The sequence below is a fragment of the Chlamydotis macqueenii genome, chromosome 18 (assembly GCF_036417535.1).
Source record: "Chlamydotis macqueenii isolate bChlMac1 chromosome 18, bChlMac1.mat, whole genome shotgun sequence".
NCBI lineage: Eukaryota > Metazoa > Chordata > Aves > Otidiformes > Otididae > Chlamydotis > Chlamydotis macqueenii.
In genome coordinates, this window is record NC_141573.1 from 7,220,788 (window position 1) to 7,234,060 (window position 13,273).

A 13,273-nucleotide genomic window follows, 5' to 3' on the forward strand; every position below is an offset into this window, starting at 1 on the left:
CCCGCCCTGCAGACCCTCCTCATCCTCAGGGGCTGGCAATGGGGCACCACCAGCTCCCCAGCCACTGCAGCCAGACACCCCAAAACCGCTTTCCCCTGACATCGCTGAGGCTGCAGAGATTTGTTTTTTTTAATACCTAGGTTTGGGTGGGGTCTCCCCTTTCTCTTTCAGACTAAGCACGTTCGGGTAATTGACTTAATGAGGCACTAATTACCACCATCCCGTCCCCAGCAGGGAGAGCTTAAGCCCCCTCATCTTTCCCTTTTGGGGTCTGGCAGAGGAATGGGCTCCTCAAGAAGGAGAAATTCCTGGGGTTTAACGCCTCATCCCAACCCTCTCCCAACGGCTGAGCAAGGAGCTCCATCTGCAGGCAAAACCCTGCCTCCATCACCCCCAAAAGCGGCTCTATCCCCCCAAAATTCAGGCTCTGGTACAAGGGCACTGGGCACATCTCGCACATCTGGCTCCCACGACCGCAGCCAAGCTGCGAGCACTGACCCCGCTCACCCAGCCACCCACCCCAGGGCTGCCCCACAGCCAGCTGGGGCACCCCAAATCCTCCATCCTGGCGTTGTGGGGTGAGGAAAGAGCGAAGGGCGAGCCTCGGGCAGGCTGGCACCAGAGGGAGTCACGGCTCCATCACAAGGCTGCTCTGGCTGTCGGTTTGCCAAAAGCAGGGGATGCTCAGCCCTGGGCTGGCGGGCTCCCAGAAAGGCGATCCCTGCACTGGGGTGAGGAGCTCTTGGTGGGTGGCACAGCAAAAGGTGCAAAGTCCCCTCCTGGGGGCCAGGACCCCGGGCACAAGCACAGCCTCTCCCCAGGGTCCCCATCACGGTGATGCCAGGCTGGGGCGGCGAGATGCCGGATCTGGCCAGTGCCATTTGGACACCCATGTGCTCCCAGCCCCACAGGGACATGGCAAGGCCACGTTTTTAACCTTAAATAAACACCCTCCCGGGATGCCTCGCTGTTTGCAGGGCACAAATGGCCACTTCAGGTGATGGAAAACTTCCTGCTCACGCTCGGTGGCTCTGGGAAGAAACAGGATCCCAGTGCTGGCTAATCTGGCCGATCTGTTTGCGCCAGCCGGCGTGGCACAGACCGGATGGCAGCGAGACGGGGCAGGCGAAGCCATGCTGCCCCATCCTGGGTTGTGCAGGGGCTGTTGGGGAGGCAGTGCAGATGGAGGCTGATGGTCTCCCCCAGGCTCTGTGCTAGTCCACCGTTGGTCCTCACGCTGCCCTGGCTGAATGGCAGAGCCCCGCATTGCCCAGCCAGAAAGGGGGTGCAAGCCCCACATCCCCAGTATCGTTCACACCATCTTTGCATTGCTGCCCTATCTTCCTCATCCCTATTTGACCCTTGGATGGGCGTTGGCGGGGGTCGCATGCGGGGAACTGCTCTGCTACACCTCAGTGATGTTCACCCCGGGGTGGGAAGAGCTGAGATTTACCTGCCAGCAGCAGCTGGGCGTGGGGACGTCAGCTTAGCTCCTCGCCGCTGCAAGATTTAGGGGCCACACGGGGCGGCAGGACCTGAGCCCTCCCAGCTCCGGGGCTGGGACAATGGTCCTGCAGGTCCTGGCCAGGCTGGTGCACTGCAGGGACAGGACCACGAACTTCCAGAGTGGGCCTGCCTTGTCCCCTCTTCAGTAGCCATCTGCAAACACAAGAAGCCCAAAGCTCAGGGGTCAGCCCTGGGTGTAAGTCCAGGCTGCAGGGCCGGGTGAGCCCCACAGCAGCAGATGGTACAGGAGGTTTATTCAAAGCCATTGCTTGTGAAAACAAAACCCAGCACAACACCCAGCCCCAAGCCCTCAGACATCCCTTCCCAGGGCTTGAAGCCACAGCACCAAAACCCATCCCTGCCCACGAGCACCCCAAATCCCCCTGGGAACTTGCTGCATATCCACCACCAGCCCTTTTGGCCGCCACCACTGGAATGTCCTGATACCATACCCAATCCACGTTTTCAGTTTTATATATCAGCAGTGAATAAAGCAGCTGTCATCCACCCTCTGCTGCAGCCTGCCTTAGTTTCCAAAGCCTGGCTGGAGGTGTCAACTAATCACAGACTTCCTCCACTTAGCAGCTCAGGGCGAAGGTAATCACTGGTTTGGGTGCATCTGCTCTTGCCCCGACCGAAACTGCTTGCCCCCACCCGTCGGTCCCTGGCGTCACCGCCTGGCCAGGTGTTACCCAACGCGGGCGCATGGCGGAGATGCTGCGGGCTTCGTCCCACTCCGCTTCCAAAATGCCAAGCCTGCTGCTGGCGATACCGCAAAGGGATCGCCTACCCATGGCTCCAGAGCCGCTTATCAGCCAGCAATTGGAAAGATGCTCTTGGGCACAATGCTGCACCTCCAGTCCTCCAAAATTAAACACAATTTTCCTTGTAACCATGGCACTGGTCAACCCCAGACCGCCCCGCTCCCAGGTGCCCTCTCTGTTCCCAAGCCAGAGCTACAGGTGCCAGCCACGCGCGTGTCCCGGCGGGCAGGCACCTCACCCGCTGGCTCCCCAGCAGCCACCCACATGAAACTTTTACCGCTCAGCCCAGGCAGGGTAAGTCCAGGCTCCATCTTCTGCCCTCTCTAGGAAAGAGGGATGTTTCCAGCCCCCTCGGCACGTGGAGGGAGGATGAGGGCCCTGGCAAGGTTCTGCTGGGGATGGCACTACTCGGCACTTGCCGCCTCGGGCTGGTCCGTGGCCGAGCGAGGGCTGTTTGCCAGGGCGGCCCAGCGCTGCTCTCCACAGCTGCTTTTTGGGGCCAGGTCTCCCTGCCAGCTCCCATCACCAGCTTCACGGGCCAGGAGGGAAAGGAGCTGGGAGGGAGCACAGGGCTCGGGGCCAAGACCCTCGTGCCTTCCCCAGGAGTGTTTGGACACATTTTGGCAGGGCGGTTGTGTTTGCCCAGTTTAAGAAACCAGAGCTAAGGTAGGTGCAGACCAGTAACTGCAATGCTGTTGCTGCTCTTTATGGGATCAGGAGAAGCTAAATCCATAGAAAGTAGGAATTCTTGCAAGACAGAAAGCTCCCTGCTCATTAAGAAGCCCATGCATGGCTTTAATTGGCAAGAGGAGGAGTTGTACGATGCTGTCCCTGCACCCAGGACGGGCACTGCCCTCCACTGGGCACGAGACCACGCTCTTCCCTGGCATCAGCTCTGCCCTGGCACGGCGGGTTGGTGTCACCCCGGGTGCAAACAGCCATTGGCAGGTGCCTGATCCTGCGCTGGTCCGGCTGGAGGGGAGGCAAGGGCAGCCGGGGCCATGACGTAACCCGGCGTGCCCGGGAGGCAGCGCCTGGAAGGGAGTGAGCCGCCCGGCCAGGGTTGGAAGCCAATGTGCTGCGTCATTCCTTCGGGCTGGAGATTTGGTCGGGAGCCAAAGGGCTGCCCGAATGCAGCCGGACTCCAAGAATGCACCCCAGTCTCCCCAAGTCTCACACAGCTGTAACCTACTTCCCTGCTTTCGGCTGCTGTGGGGAGGTGATGGTTCAGTTGAGGGGCTGGGAAGAGAGTCTGCTCTCCCAGCTCCATCAGAAACAGACGGGATCCATCTCTCTGCCAGACTTGGGGACACATCCAGCCAATACCCCAAGCATCCACCCTGCCCATTACACACGGGACAGCCCAGCTCCGGGCAAGGGGAATGACTTTCTGGTCAGTCCCCTTGAGCCCACCCACCTCCTCCAGGGAAAAGCCTGTTCTTCCCAGTGGGAATGGGCAGCCCACCGGAGCCCTGCCGAACCCGCGTCCCGTGGGTGCCACTGCAGTTTTGGTTTCTTCTTCGAGGCGAGCTCCCAGATGCGCCCTGCCAGCCAGAGGGATAACTCACACACTGCCTGGCAGCTATTTCATCAGCACGGCCGGACCCATAAAACCAGTTAGCTTGGAAAAACAGGGACTCTTCTAATGATACCTTTGGAGCGGTGGTGCTCCCGATCCCAGTCCACCAAGGGAATATCTGGAGGAGCCCAGAGGAGGTTGCGGGTCAGCTCTGGCTGGCACACAGCTGCCTCCTCAGCCCTGTCAGGGGCACTGGGCAAAGAAGATGTCCCTCTTCCCCAGCACGCCAAAAACTGGCATTTTGCAGCCTCCTAGGAAGCCACGAATGCCAGGAAAGCTGCTAATCCTGCCACCAGTTTTGCCACGAAAGCAAAGTCTTCCCAGCCCCGTTCCTCCAGTTCGCCCTCTCCCACTATGAGCTGCTGCAGGCAAATCCAAGGTGCTGCTCCTTAATCCCAGTCCGGAGAAGCGGGAGCCACACTGACCCAAGTAACCTCGCCGGCGTGTTTTATTACCGACTTTGGTGAGGTCTTGCTGGGATTGGGGTCAGCAGCAGCCGGAGCTCGCCGGCAGGAGGGCAAAGTGGGGCAAAGCGAAAGAGGGAGGAGGCCCAAGAAAAAAAAAAATTAGGGCTTAGAATAGAAACCAGGTTAGGGCTTAAACTGTGGGTGGTAGGAGCTGTCACGGCAGGTAGAGCTGGCTGCCACCACCAGCCCAGGGGACCTGGGGTCCTCTGAGTTGTTCTCAGCATCCTCAGCATCTTCATCAAATTTGCAGGGTTACCGGTCCTCCAATGGTGGGAGTCACTGGGCTGGGGGGCACAGGGGGAGAGGGGCCGCAGGGGTGAGCCTGGATGCAAAATGAACAAGAGTTCAGCTCTAAACCCATCCCTTCATCCTACAAGGGCTCCATCGGTCCGTTGGATGGCTGGGGCTTGGGACTGCACCTCCGGAGGGTCCCTGCTGCCCCAGGAGAGCCACATCGGGGGCAGCCGGACAGAGATTCAGCAGAAATAGAGACTCAGATAGCAGTTCTGCAGAAAACGTAGGGTGGATTGTTTTACCCTTTCTTCCTGAATGGGAAAAGAACAATCAACAATGAGCCAAGCTTGGCGCAAAACGAGATAAGACCCACCTCCCACGGCGCTCGCGGAGGCAGGATGAGCGTCACCGGGCGCCTGGCACGGCCCGGAGGGTTCCCGCAAAATGTGCAGAGGGGTCACGAGGTGCTGCCAACGCCATCCCAGCACCCGCCAGCCCAGGGAGCCCATGGGCAGCCAGATCCGCCGGCAAACGCAGGAGCCGTCCCGCGGCCACGTCCCCGGCTGGGCCACAGCCAGCTGGAGCCAGGCTGGGTTACGGCAGGGAGCTGGTAGCGGGATTTACGGAGCGAGGCCAGAGGCGGCTCTGGGACTAACCCTGCTTCCCGAGAAGGGTGCTACCTTCCGGCACGTGGCAGAGGTGATGCCCCTGGAAAATCGGGCGATTTGCTGGGAGAAGGGTGACTAAGACGTGTGTTTTGTTGGAAAAAGGGGTGAAACCAGCCTCCATGGAGCTGAAGGAAAATCCTCTTGGAGCACCCCTCGGAGCCTGTGTGTGGAGCAATGGCTTTCCCCAGCCCACGGGCCACTTGTCACCCAGGATTTCACTCCATCTGCTCCAGACCAGGAGAAAACCTGCTGTTAACCGTGTCAAACAACATCCGCATGGCCTCGGTTTTTTTCCCCAAGCAGCAAGTCTCCCTTTCCTGTAGTGACAAGTCCTGCGGTCAACAGAATTGCCTTTCCAGAGGTCCACAGCAGTATCATGAGTGGGTTCTCGTGCCCATCCCCTGCCCCACTGAAGTGCCAGGCCTTGGGAAGGCTCTGCTGGTGCAGGGCTGGTGGGCAGCCAGGCTGGGGGGCACATCCGAGGAGAGACGGCAAGTGCTGCTAGCTCCCCCTCCTTCTTTACATACCCAATAATTTTGACGAAGAAACAGTGTAAAAAGGTGGGTTTTTTTTTTATTTTAGCCTTCAGTCCCAAGAAGGCCTTATCCTGCTGTCAGGGCTGGGACAGCTTTGGCATTGTTTGTCCGTGGAGTGGTGAGAAAAGGCACTTATGGTCCCTTTTGGAGAGGAAGGCACCTGTCCCATGTCACCTCCTCCAGGTGTCCCTGGGCTGCCCAGGGAGGACTGGGGACCTGCTTAACCCCCACCTCGCACGGAAAGGCACCCAGGAGGCACCCGCAGCGTCCATCCCCTTCGCCTCGCACAGGGTCAAACCAGCCCCAGCTCAGGGACACCGTCCCCGTCCACGGGCTGGTCCTCCCCGGGGAAAGGCGATCTGGGCACGTGGCGTTCCTGCCCGGTGGAACCGGGAGCAGCCCCGGGCTGGGTGAGTAACGCTTCGGCCGGCTGCCTCGAATACCGGGGGCTGATCTATGCCCCGTGCTGGTGGGTAGGGAGCCGTGCTGCTCCGCTCGCACCCAGGGCTCCTCTTGACACCTCCAAAATGCCTCCTTGGGGGGGTCAGGGAACCTCTCCCTGCTCCTCCCAGTGCTGCCCAGGCTCCCCCTGCTCTTCTGCGCCCTCTCCCACCCGCTCACTCCAGGCAAGTGGTCCCCATGCCCTGCTCTTGCCACGACCCCTGAGCCACCGGCCAGGGACCCTGGTGCCCTCTGCTCCAACCACCAAACCATCTTCACCCCTCTCCACGTTGGCTTTTGCCCCTCGATGGGTGCCGCCCAGCCCCGCTGTTCTCCAGGAAGCCTGTGGGTCCCTCCTGGGTACCACTCCGGGGTGCCCCTGCCACCCAGGGCTTTCGTGAGGGATGCTCAGCGTGGGGCAGGGGGCCAGGCTGTCCCCATTCCTGCAGGCGTTATTCCAGAGCTCCGGTGACAGACACGCCGATGCTGCTGCCGGCACCCTGCCCGTGTAGGCTTGTATAATCTCTTACGTCAGGCAGCGCTGGGCCACAGCCGAGCCAACTCCTGCTTCCCTCCCTGTCCGCACCAGCCTGACACAGCAGCCGTTTGCGGGGCTCAAAGCTCCGGGCTCCCAATCCCTGGGGATCCCCACACCCGCTGGGTGCCCCATGGGCCCCTCTGCCCAGCAGCCTTCCCGCAGGGATACTGGCGGGCGCTGTCACCTGGACCCCACTGTGAGCTGGGGATGCTCATCTTCCACTACGGGCAGATTCGGGGCACAGTTCTCCTTCTTTTGCTTCTTTGAAAGCAAACAAAAAAGGGATGGTCTCATGCTTCCCCAGGGGAGAATGGGCAGGATGCAGCCAGGAGTCCTTCCCTAGCTGGCAGCAGAGACAATCCCAGCAAAGCCCAGCACGGTCCAGAAAGCCTCCACCTCCCCAGCCATCCCTGGCCTGCTTTCCAAACCCGACGGCCGGGTTTCGGGGTGCTGGAGGTCTGCCAAAGCACCAGGGCAGGAGGGCAAAGGCATTCCCCGGCACCAGAACGGGCAGGACTCGGCGCCAAGAGCAGCGTGTGCTGCTCACCTCTCCTTCCCAGCCCCAAAAACCTGAGCAAAACCCCTGGGGAGATGTCTGCGGGTGCAACCGGTGCCCTTGAGGGCCACACAGCACCCTTGAAACCCACAGCTGGGGTTCGCACGCCCCTGGGCACGGGCGGCCGAGCCCATAACGCTGCTGTCAGCGCCCGCCGTCGCCCCTCGGGCATCGCTCGCGGGTTGCAAAGCGCCGCAGGGTTTGCTTTGGTGCCCGATTCCCTTATGTAAAGGAGCAGGAGAGCGGTGGGGATGAGCCCTGCTTTATAGGTCAGAAAATGGAGGTGTGGGGCAGTTTGGGGATTGGGCTAGGTCAGCCCGTGAGTCAGTGGCAAAAAGGAGGGACCGGCGCGGCGGAGGCTTTATTAACTGGTGAGGGGTGGAGCAAGGCTCCGTAGGCAGGCGAGGAGCCACGCCGAGACGCGCCGTCGACCGAGCAAGGTCTCACTCTTCCACCCATCGCATCCCCCGGCACCCCGACCCAGCGGTGATGCGGCCCCAGCCCCGCTCCTCCTCCTCGCCGTGCCCCTGAGGGGTGGCCCAGCCGCTTACCCTCCGCCGCAGCCCCGAACTCGCCCACGGCGCAGCCAAGAAGGCGGTGATGGAGCAAGGTCAGTGAAACAGGTTTCTCCTCCTGGGTCCCTCGAGCAAAGCGTCCTTCTCCGCGCGGGCTGGGGAGCTGCAGACTTGTTGACAGCGGCTCTCGTTAGCTTGGTTATTGAGCAGGGCCGAGGGCTGGGCTGTCGGCTCTGGAGGTAGCGGCTGGGATGGGTCCACGGCCGCCTCGTGCATCTCTCCGCCCCTCCTTGGGTGGATGGCCGTGCTGCTCAGCCTTCCCTGGCCTCGCAAGACCCCATGGGAGCCCCTTGCCCTGGGACGTGTGCTCCGAAACACCAAGGGGGCTGGGGCAGCTGAAATGACGGGTGTTGACGTGGGAGCTCTGCCATGCTGGGGACTCAGAGGGATTTGGAAGCAGCAGCCCCCGCTGACCCTGGTGCCGTGGTCTGTAGCTATCTCCGGATGCCAGTGTGCCAGCTGGGTGGCCGATGCCAAGCTCCGGGGTTGTTTGTGGCTGTGGAGAAGGGCCAGGATGGAGGTTTATCACAGCAGAGGTAAAAAGCAGCATCGGGGCTGCCAGGATCCTTTCCCTGCCCTGTCCAGCCCTTCTGCCACCTCCCCGCCTGCTCCTCTGCGCTTCTCGCCAGTGGAGAAGCTGGTGGCACCACAAACCGGGGACAGGGAAAGGTGGAGGTCGGGTGTCATGTCTGTGGGCATGTGTCCAAAATGCAGCTGGAGAGTGTGGGGAGAGTCCAGGGGCAGCATCCCTGGGCAGGGCGGGGGGCGAGTGTGGGTGAGGGTCCCCACTGCCAGCGCCAGGTTTTGCTGTGACACAGCCCAGATCCGCCGCTTCCCAGCGGTAAGATAATGGGTTGGGAACAAAGGGATGCTGTAGCGGTCGGATCCGGTCCTGACGCCTCCTGCGAGGGCAGAGCCCATCCTTCGGCGAAAGCCCTGCTGCAGCCTCCGCCCAGGGACCCGCAGGCTGCAGCCTCGCCAGAGCCAGGGAAGGGACCCCACGGAAATCCTTTCCCCACCCAGGCTAAAATAGGACTCGCTGCCCGGGTTGAGGTGGTCTCTGGGCTGGATCCCAGCCCTATGCTTGCTGCTCCCGTGGTGTGCCAGGTGGTCCAGCCTTTGCTCGGGTGTCTCCTCCAGCGACGGCTGCTCCTGGTCCCACTGGGACTGGGTGGCTCTGCCTGCTTCGGAGAGCATCAGCAAGTTGGAGCTCGGTGTCCTGCAACAGGAAAACACAGCTGTTGTCGAAATGCATCCTTAAAGTTTAAAGCTTAGACAAAGACTAGGGAGCAGGAGCAGTGGGAAGGTTGTCCCTGTCTCTCCGAAAAAGCGGGAGGCTGGGAGATAACGAAGAGCTCTGCCCGCTCTTGGAGCCACCCTGGGGCCCAGGCTGACACCGCGGGGCTCTGCTGCGAGCGAGGGACTTGGCTGGCAGCGCTGCCGAGGAGCCGACGTCGGTATTGTCCCAGCTACACGGGCTTTCCCACCCCCTTCCCACCCGCCGTTGCCTTTGGGACCCACATGCCCCCTCGGTTTAGTGGGAGATGCCCTCTCACTGGGGGCTGTACAGGGATGCTTGGTGCCCTCAGCCCAGCACGTGGAGCAGCACAGAGCCAGCTCCATCGCTGGGGCTGGAGGCGAGCCCTCCTAAAACACAGTTCCCGCAGCTTCGGCACCCCCACCAGCACTGCTGGGCACGACCCCATCCTCAGCGCTGGTTTCAGGGCTGTGCCTGAGCGAGCCAGGAGCCTGGGTGTCACGGGGGACCAGGGATGTTCAGCAGCTGGGGACAGAGATCAGGTGGTGCCCGTGCTCCTGGCATGCTTATCCCCAGCAGCAGCACCAGTGCTCAGCGGGATGGATCCAGCCCAACACCGTGTACCTGACCACAGCCATATCTGCACCCCAACAGAATGTATCCCTCAGCCTGACATCCCCAGCTACGAGCCCTCAGATCCCTCCCTCTCCGTGCTGGTGGGTAAGGAGCCTGGGAGATGTTTGGCTTTTCCAGCTCCAGGTGACCCCATAGCTGCCCCTTAGCCCCCAGCCCACCCAGCCTGAGCCCCGAGGGGCTCCGGGGGTCTCGCAGCGGGGGAAATTCCTTCCATGCTTCTGCAGAAACAGCTCTGTAGCCCTGCTGAGGCTGGAAAAGGTTATTTTTCCTGAGGCTGGAAAAGGTGATTGCAGCCACAGCTCCCCTGTTACAGAGCAAACGCGTGCTCTGGCTGGGTGCTGAGCCCCGCTGGAAAAGGTGATTGCAGCCACAGCTCCCCTGTTACAGAGCAAACGCGTGCTCTGGCTGGGTGCTGAGCCCCGTAGGAGGTGCTGCCCCCCCCCCCCCATTCAGCAGCAATTGGGGATTTTAGCTGAACACCCAGGCGGTAGCATCTCCCTACCCTGCTCCTCGAGCCAGCATCTTGCCTACTCCAGGCAGACCACCAAAGGCACACGGGCCCAGGGCACCGGTGATGCCCCATGCCTCGCTCTGCCCCGGCTGCCCCCCAGGGATGCTCAGTGCCATCTGCGGGTGCATCCTCATGCTCCTTCAGCCACGTCGGCTGAGAGTAAGCTAGGGCGATGACTACTGGGATGATGGGTACCAGGGAGGTCACTCTGGCCCCAAGACACTTGGCGACACAATCCATGGCACTGCCTGATATTTTGCTAATATTTATGAATTCCATAAAGCCAATGTAGAAAATAATTCACCCTGTTAATAGCTAAAGAAAATGATGCTCCACTTCTCCCTCTTTCCTGGCCCACTCAGCGGCTCTCTCTCCCTCTTGGGGAGGACACACTGAGCCGTGCCCACATCGCTGCCTTTTGGGGCACTTTGGCTTTGGGAACAGCCATGGAGGGTACCAAAAGCCGCCGTAGAGCCCCTGTGAAGCCATGCCATATAGGCACCGCATTCAGCCCTGCACTTGGCTGCCGAGGGAGCAGCAGAGCACGGGACGTGAGGCACAGCAAAGCTGCAGCGTGCCACGGGAGCTCTGCATGGAGCCCCTTCCCGCTTGCCTCCATCCCGGCTGTTCAACTTCCCGCGCCTGTGTGTTACTCAGCCGCTCGGCCAGGAAGTGAATCCCGGCGGGATGGGCAGGAAATAATTAAGCAAGTGGCGTGCAATGGTCCGTGCTGGCCTGGCAGGTCCCGGACCCCAATGTCACCCTACAGAGCGGGCACCGTGGCCGTCACCGGCTCCAGGTGAGGATGGAGGAGAGGTGCATCAGGCAGGGCTGAGGACTAGGTGCTCCTGCCCTGGGGAGATTCCCTCCCATGGTCCCCGCTGCCCGTAGGACCTACCTGGTGTCCTGTGGGCGATGTCCTTTCTTGGTTCCCATGCCAGTCCAGTGTGGCATGGCCGAGCACATGTGTCATCCAAGGGGAGCAGCCAGTAACCCCAGTGCTGCCAGCAGCCTGGGGGAAGCAGCCATGTCCCCCGTGGGCCGGCCGCAGTCCCTGTCAGCCGAGCAGGGATGCTGCGATGCTCATTCAGCGCCTGCCAACCCGCATCTCCAGCACCACCACTGTGCGCTGTTGGTCACCCCTAAAATACTCCCCTGCCTTCTCCTGCTCCAGGCCACTGTCCAGGGTCCCAGCCAGCATCTAAGGGTGGGGAGACAAAGGCATCCAAGTGACAGCAAGTGCCAAGCATCCCCCTCACAGCAGCACGGGGATAAAGGCAGAGTTTGTGAACTGGCATCACTTTTGTAAGCAATGCTCCTTCGGTCGAGGAACTGAGGTGGTCTGGCTTGAGGATGGGGTGTCCATGCCACAGCCAGACCACGGGCACAGCCCCTTGGCCTCGCTCTGCTCCCCTCGTGGCACCTCCTGCACTCTTGGGGACTGCACTGTTACGTGTCCAAGCTAAACCCAGGTGACTGGTTTTGCTGGGAAGACCAATTTAACACTGGCAGCAGCACAGGGAGGTTTGGCATTCATTATTTTGGGCATTAAGAGATGACCATACCCAGGGTTGCACATCCCCTGACGAGGAGATGCTGCTGGCCAGCAGCACGATGCCAGCGGGACTCACACCGCGTCCGACCGTGGGCAGGGGCGAACGCCGGTGTTTGCTCTCCGGCAGCGCCGGGTCGGGGAAACCTGCCGCCTGGCTGGGTTTCTGTTTGGGAGGGTATTTAAGGGTGTTCTCCAGGGTGTGCCAGCCCTGCCCTCCACCCTGCTTTCACAAGCACACTCTCCGAAAGGCGTTTGTTGTTCTCGGCTGTGGAGCAGATGCAATTAGCACCTGTGAGGTTCCCCCATGGAGGCCGAGCTGCTGATGGGCACAGCAGTGACAGGGCCTGGCTGTGCCAGGGACCTGGGGACAGCCGTGTCCCCTCCCCATGCCCAGAGTGAGCAGAGCCCAGCTCCATCACCAGCCTGCCGGGATGCAGCAACCCAGTTGGTGGAGGGAGCTGGAAACCAGGGGACATCTCCTGGGCGGGGGGGTTTGAACACCCTGTCCTGCAAGGGCTGCGTCCCCAGGCTTCCTGGGAGGTACCCTGGCTGGAAACCGAGGACCAAACCTTAAGTCAAGCTACACACATGAGCCCAAAGAGCAGGTGCTTGTTCCAGTGCCGCTGGTGCCTCTGACAGCCGTCGTTGTGCCTGCAGACCATCCTCCTCACCCGACCCAGGGCGGCCGCGGGCCTGACCCCATCTCTTGGGCTCTGCAACACTGTGTTTGTGCCACAACTGAGTTTTGGAGGTGATCCCCCTGCAGATGTGGAGGTTACCATGCTGGTCTTGGGGCTCAGGCATCCCCAGCAGCTTTTCTGGGCTTGGTCTGAGCTGTGGGGGTCAGCTCCTGTGGCACTCGTGCCATCACATCACCAAACCTTTGCACTGGCTCTTTAGAGGAAAGACAAGCTGGGAGAAGGGATCTCTGTCAGCATCAGCCCGACATCACCAGCTGCTTGGGTGCTCCTAAGCAAAAAAGTGAAGTTAGGGAGTGCGCAGACCCCACCTGCCCAGCAGCTCCCAAACAGGCGCCGCATCCTGGTGCCCAGCCAACGGATCTGCTTCTCCCTGTGGTCTGCTGCGTAAACCGGTCCCTGCTGCACCGGAGTGAGAGTGATGGAAATCAGGGTGAATCGCCCCCTCCCTGTGTCTGGCACAAACCCAAAGGCACAAATTCATCCTCAGGGGAACTGGAGTCCACAGCTGGTTGGCAGTGGGCAGCTGGCGCTCTGCCAGTTACCCAGAGCAGGGGCAGGGGGCTCGGATGAAATCATGGGGAAGGGGGTGAATTTTGCCACCGTAACCTCGCCTGAAAAATGGCCTGAAGTTACAGGTCCCTGTCGCAGCAGGATTTGGTGGCCGTCCCTCTGCCATGCCACGTCCCCGCTGCCTCGCAGCTCCGGCGGGCAGCGGGTCCCATCCTGCTCTCCCGGGCCCGGTCCCGGC